Source organism: Balaenoptera physalus (genome assembly GCF_965194825.1).
Source record: "Balaenoptera physalus genome assembly, chromosome: 2".
Classification (NCBI taxonomy): Eukaryota; Metazoa; Chordata; class Mammalia; order Artiodactyla; family Balaenopteridae; genus Balaenoptera; species Balaenoptera physalus.
Window position 1 is genome coordinate 46045061 of NC_138883.1, and position 20505 is coordinate 46065565.

Below are 20505 nucleotides of genomic sequence, written 5' to 3' on the forward strand. Positions count from 1 at the left end.
TGCGCCCGCCGGCCGGCGTGCCGGGCACTGGGGAGGTGGCTGCAGGAAACGCGCGCCGGCTCCGGGAAGTTCCCGGAGTTGCTCACTCTTGGCGGAGGCAGCCGAGTGCTGTCACTTTCCGAACCCTGCCCTCGGCCCTGGCCCAGCCGTCTGGCCAAGGAGAGGGCCCTGCGTGGGACGCATTTTGGGCGCGGTGGGAGTCAGCGGTCTCTCCACCCGGGGACTGGTTGAAGCGGCCCTCGCGGGGTCCTCCCTGCTCACTGCACGCGGCCCTCTCCTCCAGCCTCGGGTTGGCGGGACCGCGGTCACAGAGCCTCCCCACGCCCCCTACCCCCGCCCCCGGGTGGGAGCCTGGAGCCCTTCTCGCCTGAGCGCCCAGGGCCGGATGCCCGAGGAATGTGCACCTGGGCTTGTGGACGTGACGGCTTCCTAGGTCATCTCTGCTCTGGAGGTCTCATTTTTGGTAGGTCTGGGGTGAAGCCTTGGCTTTGTGTGTCTGGAGCCGGGGGTGATACTTTGCTGCAAACTCGGGGACCCTCACTCTCGCTGACTTGCCAGGGTACCCAGGTGTTCCGAAAGTCGTAATTCTCTCTTTTGTTCTCATCCAGTTCACTCAAGCTCAGGACTTTGCCAGAATTTGGCATAGTTCTGGGCATGGGCTTTCCTGGAGTTTGAAGTGTGAGGTTTTTGGGGGGTTAGTTTGCTGCTTAAAGCCTTCTCCCCCTTTTCTCCCCCACTCCCCAAACCCCAAAGCAGGAAAGCGACTTCCTGGGAGTCGGGGAGGTTCGCTGGGCTGTGGGACCCGGAGTCCCTCTATCACCCACCTCCCACCCACGCATCCCAAAGGAGCGGGGTTGGCCCAGTGCCCTCGGCGCCTGAGGAGGGTCAGGCTTTTGCCCAGGAGGCCGGGAAGCAGGGGGCGCGGGGTGGCGGTGGAAAATGATTGAGAACTTCGCTGCCTAATTGCTGGGTGAGCGATGTTGGTCATTAATTTAAAAAAAAAAAAAAAGTTAAAAAAGCTCTGTCTTGCACAGCTCGGACCAAGGGCATTGTTTTCCAGTTCACATCTTCTGTACCTCTTGGTGACATTTATTCCTTTGGCCTAAGAAGCCTTCTGCCGTCACCATTTCTCAAAGAATAACAGTGCTGCTGCTTTGCAAGGTAACCTCCTTGCTCAGGTTATTTCCCCAATCAAGTTTCTGGAGACTTCCTGAATAGATTCTGGGGAAAAACAGTTATTTTTGCCCAATCTCCCCCACCCCAAAGGAAGGGTGGGAAATCAGTGTGAGAGGGGTGAGGCACATAAAGGAAATGACACTACATCTTAAAGCCAAGAAATGGATATCTAGTTCTGTGTCCAAGTTTACTTTTTAAACCCTTGTTGGTAAAAGTTTGGGGCCAAAAATACAGAATTTCAAAATGCAAAGACTGAAGAATAAACATTCTTCATTTGGTGAATATTCTACCATTTGGTGATATTCCACGATGTAATGAAGAAACATCTTCTTAGGGCCTTGCTCAGTCTGCCTCTTGTGGACACTGAAAGTGTCCACCGCACTTGGTCAGGCTTTGGGAATCTTGCCCTAATGGAATTCACAGGAGAGAGGGATTTCTGACCTCGAGAGTAGGGGGGGTCCTCCTGACTTTTGAGACCTAAAGTGTCTCAAAAGGTTTACTTAAGAAATGATTAGCAGAAGTTTGTCTCATGAGCCATAGGACTAATGACTGCAAAGAACACTTCATTCTACCTTAGAAGACAGTTCTAGTCAAGTGTTAATTTCTTATTTAAAAAGTCCATGGACCTAGGAACAGAAATCAGATTAGGGGGACTCTAATCTCCCTACCCAAGAGGACCTGGGGGAGACGGTGGAATGGGGAGTGACTGCTTAATGGGTTCCAGGTTTCCTTTTGGGATGATGAAAATGTTCTAGGACTAGAGAGTGGTGATGTTTGCACACATTGTGAATGTGCTAAACGCCACTGAATTGCACATTTTAAAATGGTTAAGATGATGAGTGTTATATATATTTTACGACAGTGAAAATGTCACAGACCATTTAAGAATTATTAATAGCCATTAATTGAATACTTTTTATGCTCTAAGTGCTTTATGTGGATGGTCTTTGGTTAATCCTCATTTTTGAGGTAAACACTGTCCTTTTACCCCATGATAAGGAAACTGAGGCAGAGAGGTTGACAGCTTCAGGTGGTAGAGCTGGTGTTGGAATCTATGCAGCCTGAATGCAGAACTCTTACCTGCTTCCTTATGTTGCTACTTAGTGAGATATGTCAGTGTATCTTCTCTACTAAGCATTTCAAACTGAGTTCTGACCTAATACTTGGGTCACCAGCATTAAAATAAGGTGGAGTAGAATGGAGAAAATCAGTCTATCATATGTAGTAAGGGTAAATGTTTTGAGAAGCTTACAAGTAGGTTTTATAGGTATGATTTTTTCTGGTATGTACTGGCTCCAGTTGTAGAATGTAGTATTTCTTGTATTTGTTGTGGTCAAAAGTTTGAAAGCCTCTGTCTAGAGGATCACACTTAAGGACTTAACATTGATTACTTAGAGGTACATAAATAGAAGACAGAGAGGAGAGGATGACAAGGACGATACTGAACTTAAAGGAATGAACCTGAAATGGTGGTGGTCCAGGCCTTGGACCAACCTGGGTGGGAGAAGGAAGGATACTTTAAATCTATAGAAAATACAGAAGTAAGTAATAGAGAAAACACTCCTACCCAATCCCTAATTTTTACTTCTTTAGAGAGTATAAGTCAATGACCACTATAGATTATTTTGGATAGAAGCAAACTTCTTTGAAACTGTCACTTTTCTATGCTTGTAGATAAGCTACTTAACATCTTTTATATCTCTGTATATTACTTGTTACTAGTGTTGACTTAAGTTTTGTAAAACATAAAATAAATAAAATAAGTTGGTACTTTACATTCCCCAAATTGTTATTTTTTTTAGTTCCTCTTGAGTGAATTGATGCTAATTTCTGGTGTTTGGGGAATTTGTCAGTTCTCCCTGCACTGCAGCGTATTTTCATGACCCTTGCGTGGTACACCTTTCTTTACTTTTCCAGTATGTACCTTATAATGGGTGCATCTGTGGTCACCTGTAATGGGGCTCTGTCAAGGGTGTGCAAGTCTCCTGGTTACTGTTCACCACTGGGCTGTAGCTTGTAGTGGAGGGGGTGCTGGAAGAGACACTATCACCTCTCCCAGGAATGGCTGTGCTTTGAATAGCATCACAGGGTGATCCTTGGACCAGCTCATCTTTATCTGTTGCCATCCCATTTCAATTTAACCACATCCTAGTTCTCTTACATATTCAGAGAACCTTTGATGAGGTCTTCTTTTCTATATATTTCCTGTATTTCCACTATTTTTGAAATTCAGAATCCTAGTTAAATTGGAGGGTCTGCTGTTGCCTGAGGTCTTTGATCTTCGTGTTCTTGTGTCTGACCCTTCCCTTTCCCTGTCCTCTCCTGGGTATAAATGGGAACAACCTCTTAGATAGTATTATCCATCAAAGGTTAAGTGAATGTAACTTGTCTCATCAATTGTCCTTTTTATAAGTTTATGGGAGTACACAATAGTCTTGAGTCTTCTGTCACATTTCTAGTTGAAGTAGGTTTTAGCTTGTCTTATCCAGGATGCCAAGGCAGTTTCCATAAATCAAGTTGACAGTGTTCCAAATTTGGGAAGCCTGTGAGCCTGTATATAATGCAGGAAGTGGAGATGGTATCACAGGTGATGGACTTCTCATAAATTTATTTTATTTTTTTAATTTATTTTTCGCTGTGTTGGGTCTTTGTTGGGCATGGGCTTTAGTTGCGGCGAGCAGGGGCTACTCTTCATTGCGATGCGCGGGCTTCATTGCGGTGGCTTCTCGTTGCGGAGCACGGGCTCTAGGCGTGCGGACTTCGGTAGTTGTGTCACACGGGCTCAGTAGTTGTGGCGCACGGGCTTAGTTGCTCTGCGGCATGTGGGATCTTCCTGAACCAGGTATTGAACCCATGTCCCCTGCATTGGCAGGCGGATTCTTAACCACTGTGCCACATGGGAAGTCCCAGTGATGGACTTCTTGACTGTTTCCCCACCCTGCCTCAACCATGTTCACTGCAAGATGACAACTATTCTCTAAAGCTAAAGCGAGGCAGTTAGTTTATTTACACAAAAATGAGTCTTAGCCACTTCATACTGAAACGTGCCAGCACTCACAAAAGGTTTTTCTTTTTGAATCATGAACGCCTGCGATTTACCAAATCAGACTGCCATGATGAACTAAGAATTGTAACAACTTCTAAGATGTGATAATACTTATTTATCATAGCCTCCCATATTGTGGGCAAAAGGTGAGTTTATGTCCCGTGTTTTAAAGTAGGTTGTAGAAGAGTTAATGTCATTATTGAGAGGTGCTATTTTAGATGTGTATAGTTCATTTAAATCTTGATTCACTAATAAGTTTCATTTTCATTTTGTTAATGAATATTTCTTACATAGGACTTAGTTCTGTGTATTGCCAGAAAAGGTACTATGAATAAAGAAGAAAAAATAACAAGACTATTGAAGTATATGACTGGAACTTGGGAGTAGTCAAAGTTGATTAAAGCTGTTAAGAGTCATTGAGAATGGAGGAGAAAATCTAGTCTTACTAGTTTCTTTTAAAAATGTATTATCTGTTAACATTTGTTTCTGGCCTGGGAGGAAAAGTCCTACACATAACTTTGAAATACTAAACAAACTGGTACTTGTTTTAGTTTCACTTGACTGCCATAAGAAAGTACCACAGACTGGACTGTTTAAAAAACAGAAATCTATTGTCTCACAGTTCTGGAGACTAGAAATCTGAAATCAAGGTGTCGGTGGAACCATACTCCCTCTGAAAATCACAGGGAATGGGGAGGGGAGTGCGGTCCTTCCTTGCCTCTTCCCAGCTTCTGGTGGTAGCTGTCAATCCTTGGTGTTCCTTAGCTTGCAACTGCATTACTCCCATCTCTGCTTCTGTCGGTGTCCAAACTTTCCTCTTTTAAGGACATCAGTCACATAGGAGTGAATCCACTTTACACCAGTATGCCTTATCTTAATTTAGCTAATTACGTTTGCAGTTACTCTATTTCCAAGGTCACATTCTGAGGTACTGAGATTTAGGACTTCAACTTAACCTTCAACACAGTTTAACCTATACCAGTGTTAAATGCTATTATTCATAAGACTGACTGGGAACTTTATAATTTCATTTAATTTATTCACTGAGTGCCAACCACTGCACTGAATGCTGGGAAACAGGTTCAGCAAAACCAGATATGGTTCCTTCCCTCATGGAACAGACAGTCTATTAGGCTAAAACAGATATTCATCAGAATCACATGAATGAGTGTGATTATAGATGGAGAAATCTAGTGATAAAAAGAACACAGCTCAGTGAGAGCATTTACCAAAGGAACTTGATCTGTGCTAGGAGATGGGAAGTGTGGATGCTTGAGCTGACATCTGAATAACAACAAACACTCCTGACTACTATGTGCTGAACACAGTTGTGAGTTCTTTGCATGTATTGCCTCACTGATCCTCACAATAACCCTACGGGGTAGGTAATATTAGCCCTGTTTTTAGGGATAAGGAAACTGGGGCACAGAGAGAACTTGCACAAGATCATATCTGAAAAGTAGCAGCACTGGGAGAATGATAGAGAATGAGAATCATCATAATCTCTCATAGTCTATTTAATTTTAATCATAATATTTTACTGATTTATTTGAATCACCTCCCCTCCCCTTCCCTTTCTGTATCTTCTCTGCTGTTTTCTTGTCTTTTTTATTTTATTTTATTTTATTTTATTTATTTATTTTTGGCTGCGTTGGGTCTTTGTTGCTGCACGCAGGCTTTCTCTCGTTGCAGTGCGCGGGCTTCTCATTGCAGCGGCTTCCCTTGTTGTGGGGCACAGGCTCTAGGCACATGGGCTTTGGTAGTTGTGGCACGTGGGCTCAGTAGTTGTGGCTCGCGGGCTCTAGAGAGCAGGCTCAGTAGTTGTGGCGCACGAGCTTAGTTGCTCTGCAGCATGTGGGATCTTCCCAGACCAGGGCTTGAACCCGTGTCCCCTGCATTGGCAGGCGGATTCTTAACCACTGCGCCAGCAGGGAAGCCCTCTGCTGTTTTCTTTGTCCAGCTCTAGAAACTCTTCTATGCCTGGGCATTCCCACACTGACTCATTTGCAGTATACCTCTATTTGAGTCCAGTATTTGGTTGAGTCAGACTGCAGTAATAAAATTTGCCAGGAGAGGGCAACTATCTAATCTTTGATGAATCCTAGGTTATGAATCCTAGATTATATGAACAATTCATAACTCCAGTTTATGTAATGAATATGTTCCCTATGGTTATACATTTTCTACTGAGTTTATGGCAATTAGATTGAGGGATAATTTAGATTGGGGTTAATCAAATATTGTCTGAATCAAGGTAAATTTGTTATACTCAAGATTGAGAGGACATTTACTCACTAGAATTTGGTTCTGTTATAGCCTCAGTCACAGTTTTTTAGAAGAGGGACTGTCTGTACTCACCTTTGAATGCCTACCAAATTGCCCAGCACATGTAGATAACTTGATGAATGTTTGAATTAATTTCTTAAAGACAAGGACCCCTTCTTGGGACTTCCCTGGTGGTCCAGTGGTTAAGACTCCGTGCTCCCAATGCAGGGGGCCCAGGTTCGATCCTTGGTCAGGGGACTAGATCCCGCATGCCTTGGTCAGGGGACTAGATCCCGCATGCCGCAGCTAAGAGCCTGCATGCTGCAACTAAAGATCCGCAGGCCGCAACTAAGATTCCGTGTGCAGCAACTAAGACCTGGCGCAGACAAATAAATAAATAAATAAATATTGAAAAAAAAAGACAAGAACCCCTTCTTAACACTTGTCTTTCTCCTACCACAGTGCTCTGTGCATAGGTGCTCAATAAATGCTGGCTTTTTTATATACACTAAAGAAAAACGTAGGGGATTAGCTTTATGGAAAAGCCATGGAAGTTATTTCTACTGGATCTCCTGAACACTTCTATTCTAGGCCAGAGGTCATCCTTTAGACATCTTTGTGTCCTTCATAGTTCTGTGCCTGTAGAAACTCACCTATTTGGCGAGATGGCTTCTTCTATATCCAGTCAACATATTATTCCAAGGTATCAATTGAAGCAACTGGCGTGTTTCCCTGGCACATCAAAATTCTCATGGGGAAGAATCTCTAGAAAATCTGTCAGGACTGCAGTCAGTTTTTAAATTATTGTAGAAGTGTTCAAATGTACACAAAATTAGAATAGTATAATGAGTTTCTATGTGCCCATCACCCAACCTTTAACATAAACATAGGTCTGTCTTGCTTTGTTCCTCTTGTCACACACCTTCCCCCACTGAATTATTTTAAAGCAAATCCTAGATATGTCACGTCATTGATAAATACTTTACTATATCTTGAAAATAGAGACTTAAAAATATTGTCATCCTTGGAATCAACAGTAATTCCTTAATATCAAATATCTAACCAATATTTACATTTCTTTGATTTTTCTCATAGGTATCTCTTTACAAATTGGTTTGTTTGAATAAGGATTCAGACAAGATTCACGTATTATATTTGATAAAAGTCTTCAAGTTTTTAAAAAATTTGTTAGTTTGGTATTCTTTTTTATCCCCTAACAATTTGTTGAAGAACCAGAGTCATTTGTCCTATAGAATTTCCCACATTCTGGGTTCTGCTCGTTATTTTTCTCACGATTTAATTTAACATGTTCCTTTAGCTCCTGTGTTGCTTATATACTAGCAGTTAGATTTAGACGCTTGCCTTCCTGCCTCTCCCCACTCCCACCCCCACCAAATAACTCTTAAATTTAGTCAAGAATACGTCATAGGTGGTGGCATGTGCTTCCATCGGTAAGCAGTTAAATATCTAGTTGTCTTTTTGTGATGTTATAATCGATTAGCTTTAAGTGTTATCAGCCTAAGTTGTCCATTACAGAGCTTCTCACCAGCATTTCACTTGACTTTAGAAGCCATTGGTGATTGCCTATATCCAGTATTTTTTAGAAGTTGAAAAATAATGATGTTTGGTTCTTTAATTCTTTCTGAATTTATTAACTGGAGTTCTTCTATAAAGAAGATATATGGGAACTCTTTTTTTTTGGGTGCCACGCAGTATTACTTTTTTTTTTTTTTTTTTCCACACACACACACACTGTATTTTATTTTTACAAGAGATAAATAAACTGACACCAAGCATTGTACATGGATGACCACAACAAAAGCAACAATGATTGCAATTACCAAACATGAAACACACTCATACTATGTCATAATATTGCCATTCAGTCCAGTAATCCTCCACTGTAACAGCTCCTTTACTTTGCAGTGAAAATTGATTTGTATATTCCCTGCCTCTGAGTCCTTGTGGGATTTTTTTTTTTTTTTTTTTAAATTCAGACAGAAAGTCACAAAAATTATACTCATCCTCATCAGTTCACTCAGTCCCATGTAATTAATTGTTGTTTTTTTTTTATCTTGATCTTTTGTTAGCACTTTTATGAGTTCATCAGTTTTTCATCAGAGTTCTGAAAATGCTTATTCATTCAGTTCAGCAGTACAGTCAGTTACCAGAAACCTGTACTTGTCAGAGTCTTTTCCATGAATTTCTTGAAGATGAAACCCTTTTATAGGAACATATTTGCAAAATCATCAGAGTACACCCAGAACTGTCTGTAAATGACAAAAGACTTAAAAATGACCACGGTAAAAGATTTGATGAAAGTTCATAATAATGCAGTTGACAAGAAAATTAGTTATTTCTGAGATATACATTTTAAAGTAATAACTAGGATTATGACTTATAACATTATACCAGAACATATAAGATTTTTAGAAATTTCATGTAATGTCTGAAACATTTATATTAACATATTTCCATACATATTTCCATACAAATACAAATATAAGATTTTTAGAAATTTCATGTAACGTCTGAAACATTTATATTAACATATTTCCATACATATTTCCATACAAATACAAATATAAGATTTTTAGAAATTTCATGTAATGTCTGAAACATTTATATTAACATATTTCCATACAAATAACCCAATGAAAGTTTAGTATTAGTTGTTTTGTTTGTTTTTTTATACTGCAGGTTCTTATTAGGCATCAATTTTATACACATCAGTGTATACATGTCAATCCCAATCGCCCAATTCAGCACACCACCATCCCCACCTCACTGCAGTTTTCCCCCCTTGGTGTCCATATGTCCGTTCTCTACATCTGTGTCTCAACTTCTGCCCTGCAAACTGGCTCATCTGTACCATTTTTCTAGGTTCCACATACATGCATTAATATACGATATTTGTTTTTCTCTTTCTGACTTACTTCACTCTGTATGACAGTCTCTAGATCCATCCACGTCTCAACAAATGACTCAATTTCGTTCCTTTTTATGGCTGAGTAATATTCCATTGTATATATGTACCACAACTTCTTTATCCATTCGTCTGTTGATGGGCATTTAGGTTGCTTCCATGACCTGGCTATTGTAAATAGTGCTGCAATGAACATTCGGGTGCATGTGTCTTTTTGAATTACGGTTTTCTCTGGGTATATGCCCAGTAGTGGGATTGCTGGGTCATATGGTAATTCTATTTTTAGTTTTTTAAGGAACCTCCATATTGTTCTCCATAGTGGCTGTATCAATTTACATTCCCACCAACAGTGCAAGAGGGTTCCCTTTTCTCCACACCCTCTCCAGCATTTGTTGTTTGTAGATTTTCTGATGATGCCCATTCTAACAGGAGTGAGGTGATACCTCATTGTAGTTTTGATTTGCATTTCTCTAATAATTAGTGATGTTGAGCATCTTTTCATGTGCTTCGTGGCCGTCTGTATGTCTTCTTTGGAGAAATGTCTATTTAGGTCTTCTGCCCATTTTTGGATTGGGGTGTTTGTTTCTTTGATATTGAGCTGAATGAGCTGTTTATATATTTTGGAGATTAATCCTTTGTCCGTTGATTCGTTTGCAAATATTTTCTCCCATTCTGAGGGTTGTCTTTTCGTCTTGTTTATGGTTTCCTTTGCTGTGCAAAAGCTTTGAAGTTTCATTAGGTCCCACTTGTTTATTTTTCTTTTTATTTCCATTACTCTAGGAGGTGGATCAAAAAAGATCTTGCTGTGATTTATGTCAAAGAGTGTTCTTCCTATGTTTTCCTCTAAGAGTTTTATAGTGTCCAGTCTTATATTTAGGTCTCTAATCCATTTTGAGTTTATTTTTGTGTATGGTGTTAGGGAGTATTCTAATTTCATTCTTTTACATGTAGCTGTCCAGTTTTCCCAGCACCACTTATTGAAGAGACTGTCTTTTCTCCATTGTATATCTTTGCCTCCTTTGTCATAGATTAGTTGACCATAGGTGCGTGGGTTAATCTCTGGGCTTTCTATCTTGTTCCATTGATCTATGTTTCTGTTTTTGTGCCAGTACCATATTGTCTTGATTACTGTAGCTTTGTAGTATAGTCTGAAGTCAGGGAGTCTGATTCCTCCAGCTCCATTTTTTTGCCTCAAGACTGCTTTGGCTATTCGGGGTCTTTTGTGTCTCCATACAAATTTTAAGATGATTTGTTCTAGCTCCGTAAAAAATGCCATTGGTAATTTGATAGAGATTGCATTGAATCTGTAGATTGCTTTGGGTAGTATACTCATTTTCACAATGTTGATTCTTCCAATCCAAGAACATGGTATATCTCTCCATCTGTTGGTATCATCTTTAATTTCTTTCATCAGTGTCTTATAGTTTTCTTCATACAGGTCTTTTGTCTCCCTAGGTAGGTTTATTCCTAGGTATTTTATTCTTTTTGTTGCAATGGTAAATGGGAGTGTTTCCATAATTTCTCTTTCAGATTTTTCATCATTAGTGTATAGGAATGCAAGAGATTTCTGTGCATTAATTTTGTATCCTGCAACTTTACCATATTCATTAATTAGCTCTAGCAGTTTTCTGGTGGCAGTTTTAGGATTCTCTATGTATAGTATCATGTCATCCGCAAACAGTGACAGTTTTACTTCCTCTTTTCCAATTTGTATTCCTTTTATTTCTTTTTCTTCTCTGATTGCCGTGGCTAGGACTTCCAGAACTATGTTGAATAGTAGTGGTGAGAGTGGACATCCTTGTCTCGTTCCTGATCTTAGAGGAAATGCTTTCAGTTTTTCACCATTGAGAATGATGTTTGCTGTGGGTTTGTCATATATGGCCTTTATTATGTTGAGGTAGGTTCCCTCTATGCCCACTTTCTGGAGAGTTTTTATCAGGAATGGGTGTTGAATTTTGTCAAAAGCTTTTTCTGCATCTATTGAGATGATCATATGGTTTTTATTCTTCAATTTGTTAATATGGTGTATCACATTGATTGATTTGCGTATATTGAAGAATCCTTGCATCCCTGGGATAAATCCCACTTGGTCGTGGTGTATGATCCTTTTAATGTGTTGTTGGATTCTGTTTGCTAGTATTTTGTTGAGGATTTTTGCATCTATATTCATCAGTGATATTGGTCTGTAATTTTCTTTTTTTGTAGTGTCTTTGTCTGGTTTTGGTATCAGGGTGATGGTGGCTTCATAGAATGAGTTTAGGAGTGTTCCTTCCTCTGCAATTTTTTGGAAGAGTTTGAGAAGGATGGGTGTTAGCTCTTCTCTAAATGTTTGATAGAATTCACCTGTGAAGCCATCTGGTCCTGGACTTTTGTTTGTTGGAAGATTTTTAATCACAGTTTCAATTTCATTACTTGTGATTGGTCTGTTCATATTTTCTGTTTCCTCCTGATTCAGTCTTGGAAGGTTATACCTTTCTAAGAATTTGTCCATTTCTTCCAGGTTGTCCATTTTATTGGCATAAAGTTGCTTATAGTAGTCTCTTAGGATGTTCTGTATTTCTGCGGTGTCTGTTGTAACTTCTCCTTTTTCATTTCTGATTTTATTGATTTGAGTCCTCTCCCTCTTTTTCTTGATGAGTCTGGCTAATGGCTTATCAATTTTGTTTATCTTCTCAAAGAACCAACTTCTGGTTTTATTGATCTTTGCTATTGTTTTCTTTGTTTCTATTTCATTTATTTCTGCTCTGATCTTTATGATTTCTTTCCTTCTGCTAACTTTGGGTTTTGTTTGTTCTTCTTTCTCTAGTTTCTTTAGGTGTAAGGTTAGATTGTTTACTTGAGATTTTTCTTGTTTCTTTAGGTAGGCTTGTATAGCTATAAACTTCCCTCTTAGAACCGCTTTTGCTGCATCCCATAGGTTTTGGGTCGTCGTGTTTTCATTGTCATTTGTCTCTAGGTATTTTTTGATTTCCTCTTTGATTTCTTCAGTGATCTCTTGGTTATTTAGTAACGTATTGTTTAGCCTCCATGTGTTTGTCTTTTTTACGTTTTTTTCCCTGTAATTCATTTCTAATCGCATAGCGTTGTGGTCAGAAAAGATGCTTGGTATGATTTCAATTTTCTTAAATTTACTGAGGCTTGATTTGTGACCCAAGATGTGATCTATCCTGGAGAATGTTCCGTGCGCACTTGAGAAGAACGTGTAATCTGCTGTTTTTGGATGGAATGTCCTATATATATCAATTAAATCTATCTGCTCTATTGTGTCATTTAAAGCTTCTGTTTCCTTATTTATTTTCATTTTGGATGATCTGTCCATTGGTGTAAGTGAAGTGTTAAAGTCCCCCACTATTATTGTGTTACTGTCGATTTCCTCTTTTATAGCTGTTAGCAGTTGCCTTATGTATTGAGGTGCTCCTATGTTGGGTGCATATATATTTATAATTGTTATATCTTCTTCTTGGATTGATCCCTGGATCATTATGTAGTGTCCTTCCTTGTCTCTTGTAACATTCTTTATTTTAAAGTCTATTTTATCTGATATGAGTATAGCTACTCCAGCTTTCTTTTGATTTCCATTTGCATGGAATATCTTTTTCCATCCCCTCACTTTCAGTCTGTATGTGTCCCTAGGTCTAAAGTGGGTCTCTTGTAGACAGCATATATATGGGTCTTGTTTTTGTATCCATTCAGCCAGTCTATGTCTTTTGGTTGGGGCGTTTAATCCATTCACGTTTAAGGTAATTATCGATATGTATGTTCCTATGACCATTTTCTTAATTGTTTTGGGTTTGTTTTTGTAGGTCCTTTTCTTCTCTTGTGTTTCCCACTTAGAGAAGTTCCTTTAGCATTTGTTGTAGAGCTGGTTTGGTGGTGCTGAATTCTCTTAGCTTTTGCTTGTCTGTAAAGCTTTTGATTTCTCCATCAAATCTAAATGAGATCCTTGCCGGGTATAGTAATCTTGGTTGTAGGTTCTTCCCTTTCATCACTTTAAGTATATCATGCCATTCCCTTCTGGCTTGCAGAGTTTCTGCTGAGAAATCAGCTGTTAACCTTATGGGAGTTCCCTTGTATGTTATTTGTCGTTTTTCCCTTGCTGCTTTCAATAATTTTTCTTTGTCTTTAATTTTTGCCACTTTGATTACTATGTGTCTCGGTGTGTTTCTCCTTGGGTTTATTCTGTATGGGACTCTCTGCGCTTCCTGGACTTGGGTGGCTATTTCCTTTCCCATGTTAGGGAAGTTTTCGACTATAATCTCTTCAAATATTTTCTCTGGTCCTTTCTCTCTCTCTTCTCCTTCTGGGACCCCTATAATGCGAATGTTGTTGCGTTTAATGTTGTCCCAGAGGTCTCTTAGGCTGTCTTCATTTCTTTTCATTCTTTTTTCTTTAGTCTGTTCCGCAGCAGTGAATTCCACCATTCTGTCTTCCAGGTCACTTATCCATTCTTCTGCCTCAGTTATTCTGCTATTTATTCCTTCTAGTGTAGTTTTCATTTCAGTTATTGTATTGGTCATCTCTGTTTGTTTGTTCTTTAATTCTTCTAGGTCTTTGTTAATCATTTCTTGCATCTTCTCAATCTTTGCCTCCATTCTTATTCCGAGGTCCTGGATCATCTTCACTATCATTATTCTGAATTCTTTCTCTGGAAGGTTGCCTATCTCCACTTCATTTAGTTGTTTTTCTGGGGTTTTTTCTTGTTCCTTCATCTGGTACATAGCCCTCTGCCTTTTCATCTTCTCTATCTTTCTGTAACTGTGGTTTTTGGTCCACAGGCTGCAGGATTGTAGTTTTTCTTGCTTCTGTTGTCTGCCCTCTGGTGGTTGAGGCTATCTAAGAGGCTTGATGGGAGGCTCTGGTGGTGGGTAGATCTGACTGTTGCTGTGGTGGTCAGAGCTCAGTAAAACCTTAATCCACTTGACTGTTGATGGGTGGGGCTGGGTTCCCTCCCTGTTGGTTGTTTTGCCTGAGGCAACCCAACACTGGAGCCTACCCGTGCTCTTTGGTGGGGTTAATGGCAGACTCTGGGAGGGCTCACGCCAAGGAGAACTTCCCAGAACCTCGGCTGCCAGTGTCCTTATCCCCACGGTGAAACAGAGCCACCACTCGCCTCTGCAGGAGACCCCCCAACACCAGCAGGTAGGTCTGGTTCAGTCTCCCCCAGGGTCACTGCTCCTTCCCCTGGGTCCCGATGCACACATTACTTTGTGTGTGCCCTCCAAGAGTGGGGTCTCTGTTTCCCCCAGTCCTGTCAAAGTCCTGCAATCAATTCCCACTAGGCTTCAAGGCCTGATCCTCTAGGAATTCCTCCTCCCGTAGCCGGACCCCCAGGTTGGGAAGCCTGACGTGGGGCTCAGAACCTTCACTCCAGTGGGTGGACTTCTGTGGTATAAGTGTTCGCCAGTCTGTGAGTCACCCACCCAGCAGTTATGGGATTTGATTTTACTCTGATTGCGCCCCTCCTACCGTCTCACTGTGGCTTCTCCTCTGTCCTTGGACGTGGGGTATCCTCCTTGGTGAAGTCCAGGGTCTTCCTGTCAATGATTGTCCAGCAGCCAGTTTTGATTCTGGTGCTCTCGCAAGAGGGAGTGAGAGCACGTCCTTCTACTCCGCCATCTTGGTTAATACACGATATATGGGAACTCTTTAGGCCATCTTTGCAACTATTCAGTAGGTTTAAAAGTATTTTAAATAAAGCTTAAAGATATATAAGGTTGTTCATTTCTCTAATACATTTCTTTAATTCTGCACTGGAGATTGACCTAATTATGCCTCAATCTAGAAGCCATAAAAGAAAATAATTGTTACTTTATATAAAAACTGAGAACTTTCACAGGTCAAATACCAACAGAAATGACAAACTGGGAAGAAATATTTACAATTCATATTGTAGACAACAGGATAATCATACTAATATAAAAGAGATGCTAGAAATTAATGTGAGAGAAAGGCCAAAAACACAATTGAAAAATTGGCAAGACATGTAAGCAGACAATTCACAGGAAAAGAAATACAAGTGACTTTTAAATACATGGAAAGATGCTTGACCTCACCTTCAATAAGAGAAATGCACACAGACCACCCAAAGATACACTTTTTCCTTGTTTGATTGGCCAAAGTCTAGAAACTTGATACTGCATTACATTATGGAAGTTATAGGGAAACAAATATTACTGTTGAGAGTGTAGCTATCTTTATGGAGGATAATTTGGCAACATCTATTAAATACAAATACATATATCCTATTTGAAAATCCTGCCTCTGGGAATTGCATACACGAAATGACATATGCTCAAGGTTAGTCACTGCAGCCATGAAAAGAACCATCCTATATGTCTAGTCCCTTAGAATGGCTAAATGACGCAGAGGAGTTATGTTGGGGGGGACAATAAAATGTTTATATTGACATTAAGAATTGGAGGATACACAAGTGGTTATATGTTAATCAGGGATATGAACTGGGCAGATGGCAGACCAGAGTAGAAGCAAGACTTTTCACTATATTTTCAGTTTTTGATCTTTGAAGTATGTACATGTATTTTCAAATAGATAAATTAAAAACATTGTGACAGAGTTGTTTCAAATCTAGGAGCAAAGGAAATACAACTTTTTAAGGGCTAGCTAATAAGAAAAATCTGGTAACTGAAAACCTTTACCCTGGAATTAGAGAAAAATAGTTAGATGTATATATTTGCAAGCTTGATCTTCATTGTGATCCATAGTGTGTAAAGAAAGAGACTGAGTTTGAATGTGACCTTGTCCCTTAACTATCTGTATAATTACTGGCATGTCTCCAAACTTAATTTTCATCTTTCTCTTTTTATAAAGGATGGTAATACCTGCTTTGCCTGGGCTCTTACAAGAATTAAGAAGGTATGCGAAAAGCACCTGATGCTTAATATATTCCTGCTTTTATGATGAGGAAGAACTATGGGGTTGGATTAATTGGAAAGTGTTTTAAGAATGTGGGATACTCTGGAGCCCTGAGCCACCATGTAAAAAGTCCAGTTACTCTGAGGCTGCCATGCTGTGAGGAAGCTCTGCCACGTGGCGAGGCCACAACTGGGTGTTCCAGCTGATGGCTTTAGCTGAGGTCCCACCCAACAGCTAGCACCAAACACTGGACATGCGAGTAAAGACTCCTCCAGGTGATTCCAGCCCCCAGCCAACGAGTTGTCCCCACTGAGCCCCAGACGTTGTGGACCAGAGGCCAGTCATATCTCCTGTGCCTTGTCTGAATTCCTGACCCACAGAATCCCAGGACATAATAAAATAGTTGTACACCACTAAATTCTGGGATGTTCTGTTATGCACCAAAAGCAACTGGACCAGAGTTTGAGATGAGGGTGGTTAAAATTTGCATTTGTGCAGAGGAAAAGGGAGTGACTTAAACAGGCCAAGAGATGGCATGGTGGTTTAAGGCTAGAAATTCAAATTTGTGAATTATCAGTATAAAGCTGAGAGTTAAGCTCGGAGAGTGCCTGAGCTCCTCAAAGGAGTGAGAAGAGGAGACGTCAGCATTCTGACACTAAGGAGAGTGAGAGAAGAACCAGCAGAGACCGCCCTAAAGGGAGATGTGAGAGGCAGGAGATCCAGGAGTGTAAGTGTTGGCAGAAAATGGTTTTAAAAGGAACGTGGAACAGAAGGAAAAGGTCCCGAGACATAGTAGACTTGAGTCAGATTGCCTGGCTTCAAATCCTGTTACTGACCAGCTGTGCCTTAATTGCTTCATCTGTAAAATGGGGCAGTTAATAGTAATCATCCATCTTATAGGGTTATTGTGAGGATTAAGTGAGTTAGTACATATAAAGTGCTGAGAGAAATGCCCAGCATGTATGAAGTGCTACAGACATTTTGTCAGTGTTAGCAATGAGTACTGAGATTTTATTTGAAGGTGGTGTTAGTAGTTTCAATAGCTTAATGTGCTCAGAAGCCAGATTGTAGGACTTTAGGGAGTAATTTAACAAATTACAGAAAATAAGAAATTTTTTGAGGTATTTTTTCCCTGACCGGTAGGATCATGTGAGCTTCCCCTTGGTGTGTATCAAGGCAGCAGTGTGCTGGTTGCTGGTGAATGAAAGTGTTAGGTGTTGAAGAGAAGAGCATGGGCACCCACCCAAACCCTGGGAAGTGGGCCAGGTTGTATGCGTGTGATCTCATATGATCCTCCTGTCAACTTGGAGGCCATACTCGTTATAAAGAGTTGGAAACTGAGAGGCCTCTGGTCAAGTCACTTGCCAGAGGGCACAGAGCAAAACCCAGGTGTGTGTGACGACAGAGCTCATGTTCCAATGGACATGGTGCCCCCTCAGGTTTTAAGTGCCTATGTTACATTTTCATATGACGATCCATTTAATTAAGATGTGAGCGGTGTAATCCACAGGCATTCTGTTTTTCTTCTTGAATTCTAGCAAACAGAAAGCCAAGTAGTTTTAGTTTTGAGGCATTTCTTAACATCCTGACTTTAAGATAGTTCATGAAATTTTTAATCAGGGGAATTTGTGAATAATTGCAAAAAATTTAGCTAAATTACATTCAGTTCAAAGGTAGATTAATAACTAACAAACTTTTCCCCACTTAATCTTTTGAGGGAGATATTTGAAAACCAAAATTTTATACATTTTGTCTAAAGCACATTTAATTATATTTTGATCATTTATACTTTACAAATGTGAGTCTGTTTTAATGGTTTTAATATTTGGAAACTTTTCAGTTATGTTTTAAATCTTTGTTTTTAGGGTTTGTACTTTTTCTTAAATGCAGTTATAAATTCTTAATCTTTCCTTTTATTTGAAGTAATTTTTTCTGTAACTACAGTGGTATGTAAATTTCAGAGATACAATTTATTTTATCTTCTCTTTGAATAATTAGGCAGAATAATACAACATAATTATGTTGCATCTCTACCAACTTACCCAGTTGTGTTTCCTACTGCATGTTTGCAACTGTGTTGAAATGCATACAGTTGAATGTTGTATATTCTTTTTTTTATTTGTTTGCTTTAAAACATACACGACATAAAGTTTAGCATTTTAACCATTTTTAAGTATATAGTTCCGTGGCATTAAGTACCTTCGCATTGTTTTGCAACCATCACCACAGTCTATTTTCAGAACGTTTTCATTATCCCAAACTGAAACCATATTCATCAATCAATAACTCCCTGGTCCCCTTTCCTCTCAGCCCTTGGTAACCTCTGTTTTACTTTCTGCATTTGAGTATTCTAGGGACCTCATATGAGTGGAATCATATCATTTTATCCTTTGTGTCTGGCTTATTTCACTTAGCATAATGTCTTCAAGGTTCGTCCGTGTTAAGAGCATCATTTTAAAGTTAGAGAAGAACCGTTTGGTCCTTGTTTGAGCCAGTAACTCATCTGTAGAATGTTGTATGTTCTTAAATTTGTAAGTATTTTATTTTCTTATTTTAAGAAATCTTCAGAATTGAAGATATATTAACTGTGTGCATATTTATTTATCAAACATCAGGCCTGTGAATGACCCTGAGCTAACTGTTAAAAGGGAAGCAAAACTGGTTGGCCTTGGCTTGGCCCTCAGGGAGCCTCTGGTCTGTGCTAGCCGGGACCAGACACTAAGTTCCTGCAGAGAGAAGCAAGTGGGGTGCTGTGTGGTCAGAAAGAAGGTGGGTTCTTATGGCGGAGAGACTTGAAACCACAGATGACTATGGAGGAGGTAGATTTTGAGCTGAACCTAGAAGGAAATTCATTTTGAATTTTTTTTTTTTTGGTAAACAAATAGTCCATGATAGTTAAGAGAAGATTATGCTCTTAGGTGCTTTAGGAATAAAAAGAATACACTAATATTCATAGTTGTCTGTACCATAGAGCTAAAATTAAATGAAGCTTTCAAAGCAGGTTTTTTTTTTTTTTTAAATTAATTAATTAATTAATTTATGGCTGTGTTGGGTCTTCGTTTCTGTGCGAGGGCTTTCTCTAGTTGTGGCAGGCGGGGGCCACTCTTCATCGCGGTGCGCGGGCCCCTCACTGTCGCAGCCTCTCTCATTGCGGGGCACAGGCTCCAGACGCGCAGGCTCAGTAATTGTGGCTCACGGGCCCAGTTGCTCCGCGGCATGTGGGATCTTCCCAGACCAGGGCTCGAACCCGTGTCCCCTGCATTGGCAGGCAGCCTCTCAACCACTGCACCACCAGGGAAGCCCTCAAAGCAGCTTTATTTTAAACTTTTTAAAGTTAGGCATGGGAAGGCATTAGGGCTGGCTCCTTTCTCTGATGTTTCTAAAGTCCATTTTGACCAGTCAGCCCTTCTGATGAACAACTTTACCTGAACACATGTTGCTTGTCCAGGCTTTATAATCTGGTCATTCGTTTCATCTTGCAATTCTTCCTTCTCATTAATCCCCTTGGTTACTCGTGCCCCAAGTCCTGACTCTTATACTTCCTGACTATCTCTAGACTCTCTTACCTTCTCTTGCTTTGACTCTTAGTCATCTCTCACTTCTTTACTGGCTGTCTTGCCTCCTAGCTTGTCCTGCTCCCATCCATCAGTGCCAGAGTGATTTTACAGACATCGAGTAGATCTCTTCCTTCCAGAAACACTTGACTGATTTCCTCCTGTCTTTCCTCACCATGGCTGTAATGTTTTGTTGTGTTCTAGCCTCTTGCCTGCATTTTAAAATTCTCTTCCATCACCACCTCCTCACGAGGGCAAGTTAGCATTTTAGTTTAGTGCATAGCTTAGTGCATAGCCTGTTTTGAAAATCCACTCTGTCTCCTTCTCACACTGGAGCTGGAGACTGAGGCAGAAGTCCTACATGAGGCTTGTTCTGCAATATTTGGCCCTTATGCCTGCTCTCTACCTCTAATTGTTCCTCTTTTTTTTTTTAAGCTTTGGCTGCTAACCATGAGAATCCACCCCCCTGCCACCTCCACCACTCAACACCTTTTGCCTCTCTAGAGTTCTGTGAACAAGCACCCAGGTTCAGGTGAGGAAATTGGCAGTTGCTGAGTTCTGGGTTGAATTTTTTTGAGATCTGGTTGGTCCAGATGCTGTTTCAGTGAAGTTCCTGGCTATTGATGTGAGGCACGATCATACATGTATTAGTTTTTATTCGAAGC

At 40.2% G+C, this 20505-nt stretch overlaps 1 protein-coding gene and 1 long non-coding RNA gene across 2 annotated transcripts in view; both read left to right on the plus strand.

Moving 5' to 3' along the window:
- The window catches only part of GCH1 (GTP cyclohydrolase 1), a 66816-nt gene that overhangs the window by 4057 nt on the left and 42254 nt on the right, over nt 1–20505 (plus strand). The gene's annotated exons all lie outside the window — the stretch shown is intronic.
- On the plus strand, nt 2–19157 carry LOC309655415. The gene is made up of 2 exons (XR_014260831.1): nt 2–463; nt 16242–19157. It is a non-coding gene; the product is annotated as an uncharacterized lncRNA (long non-coding RNA).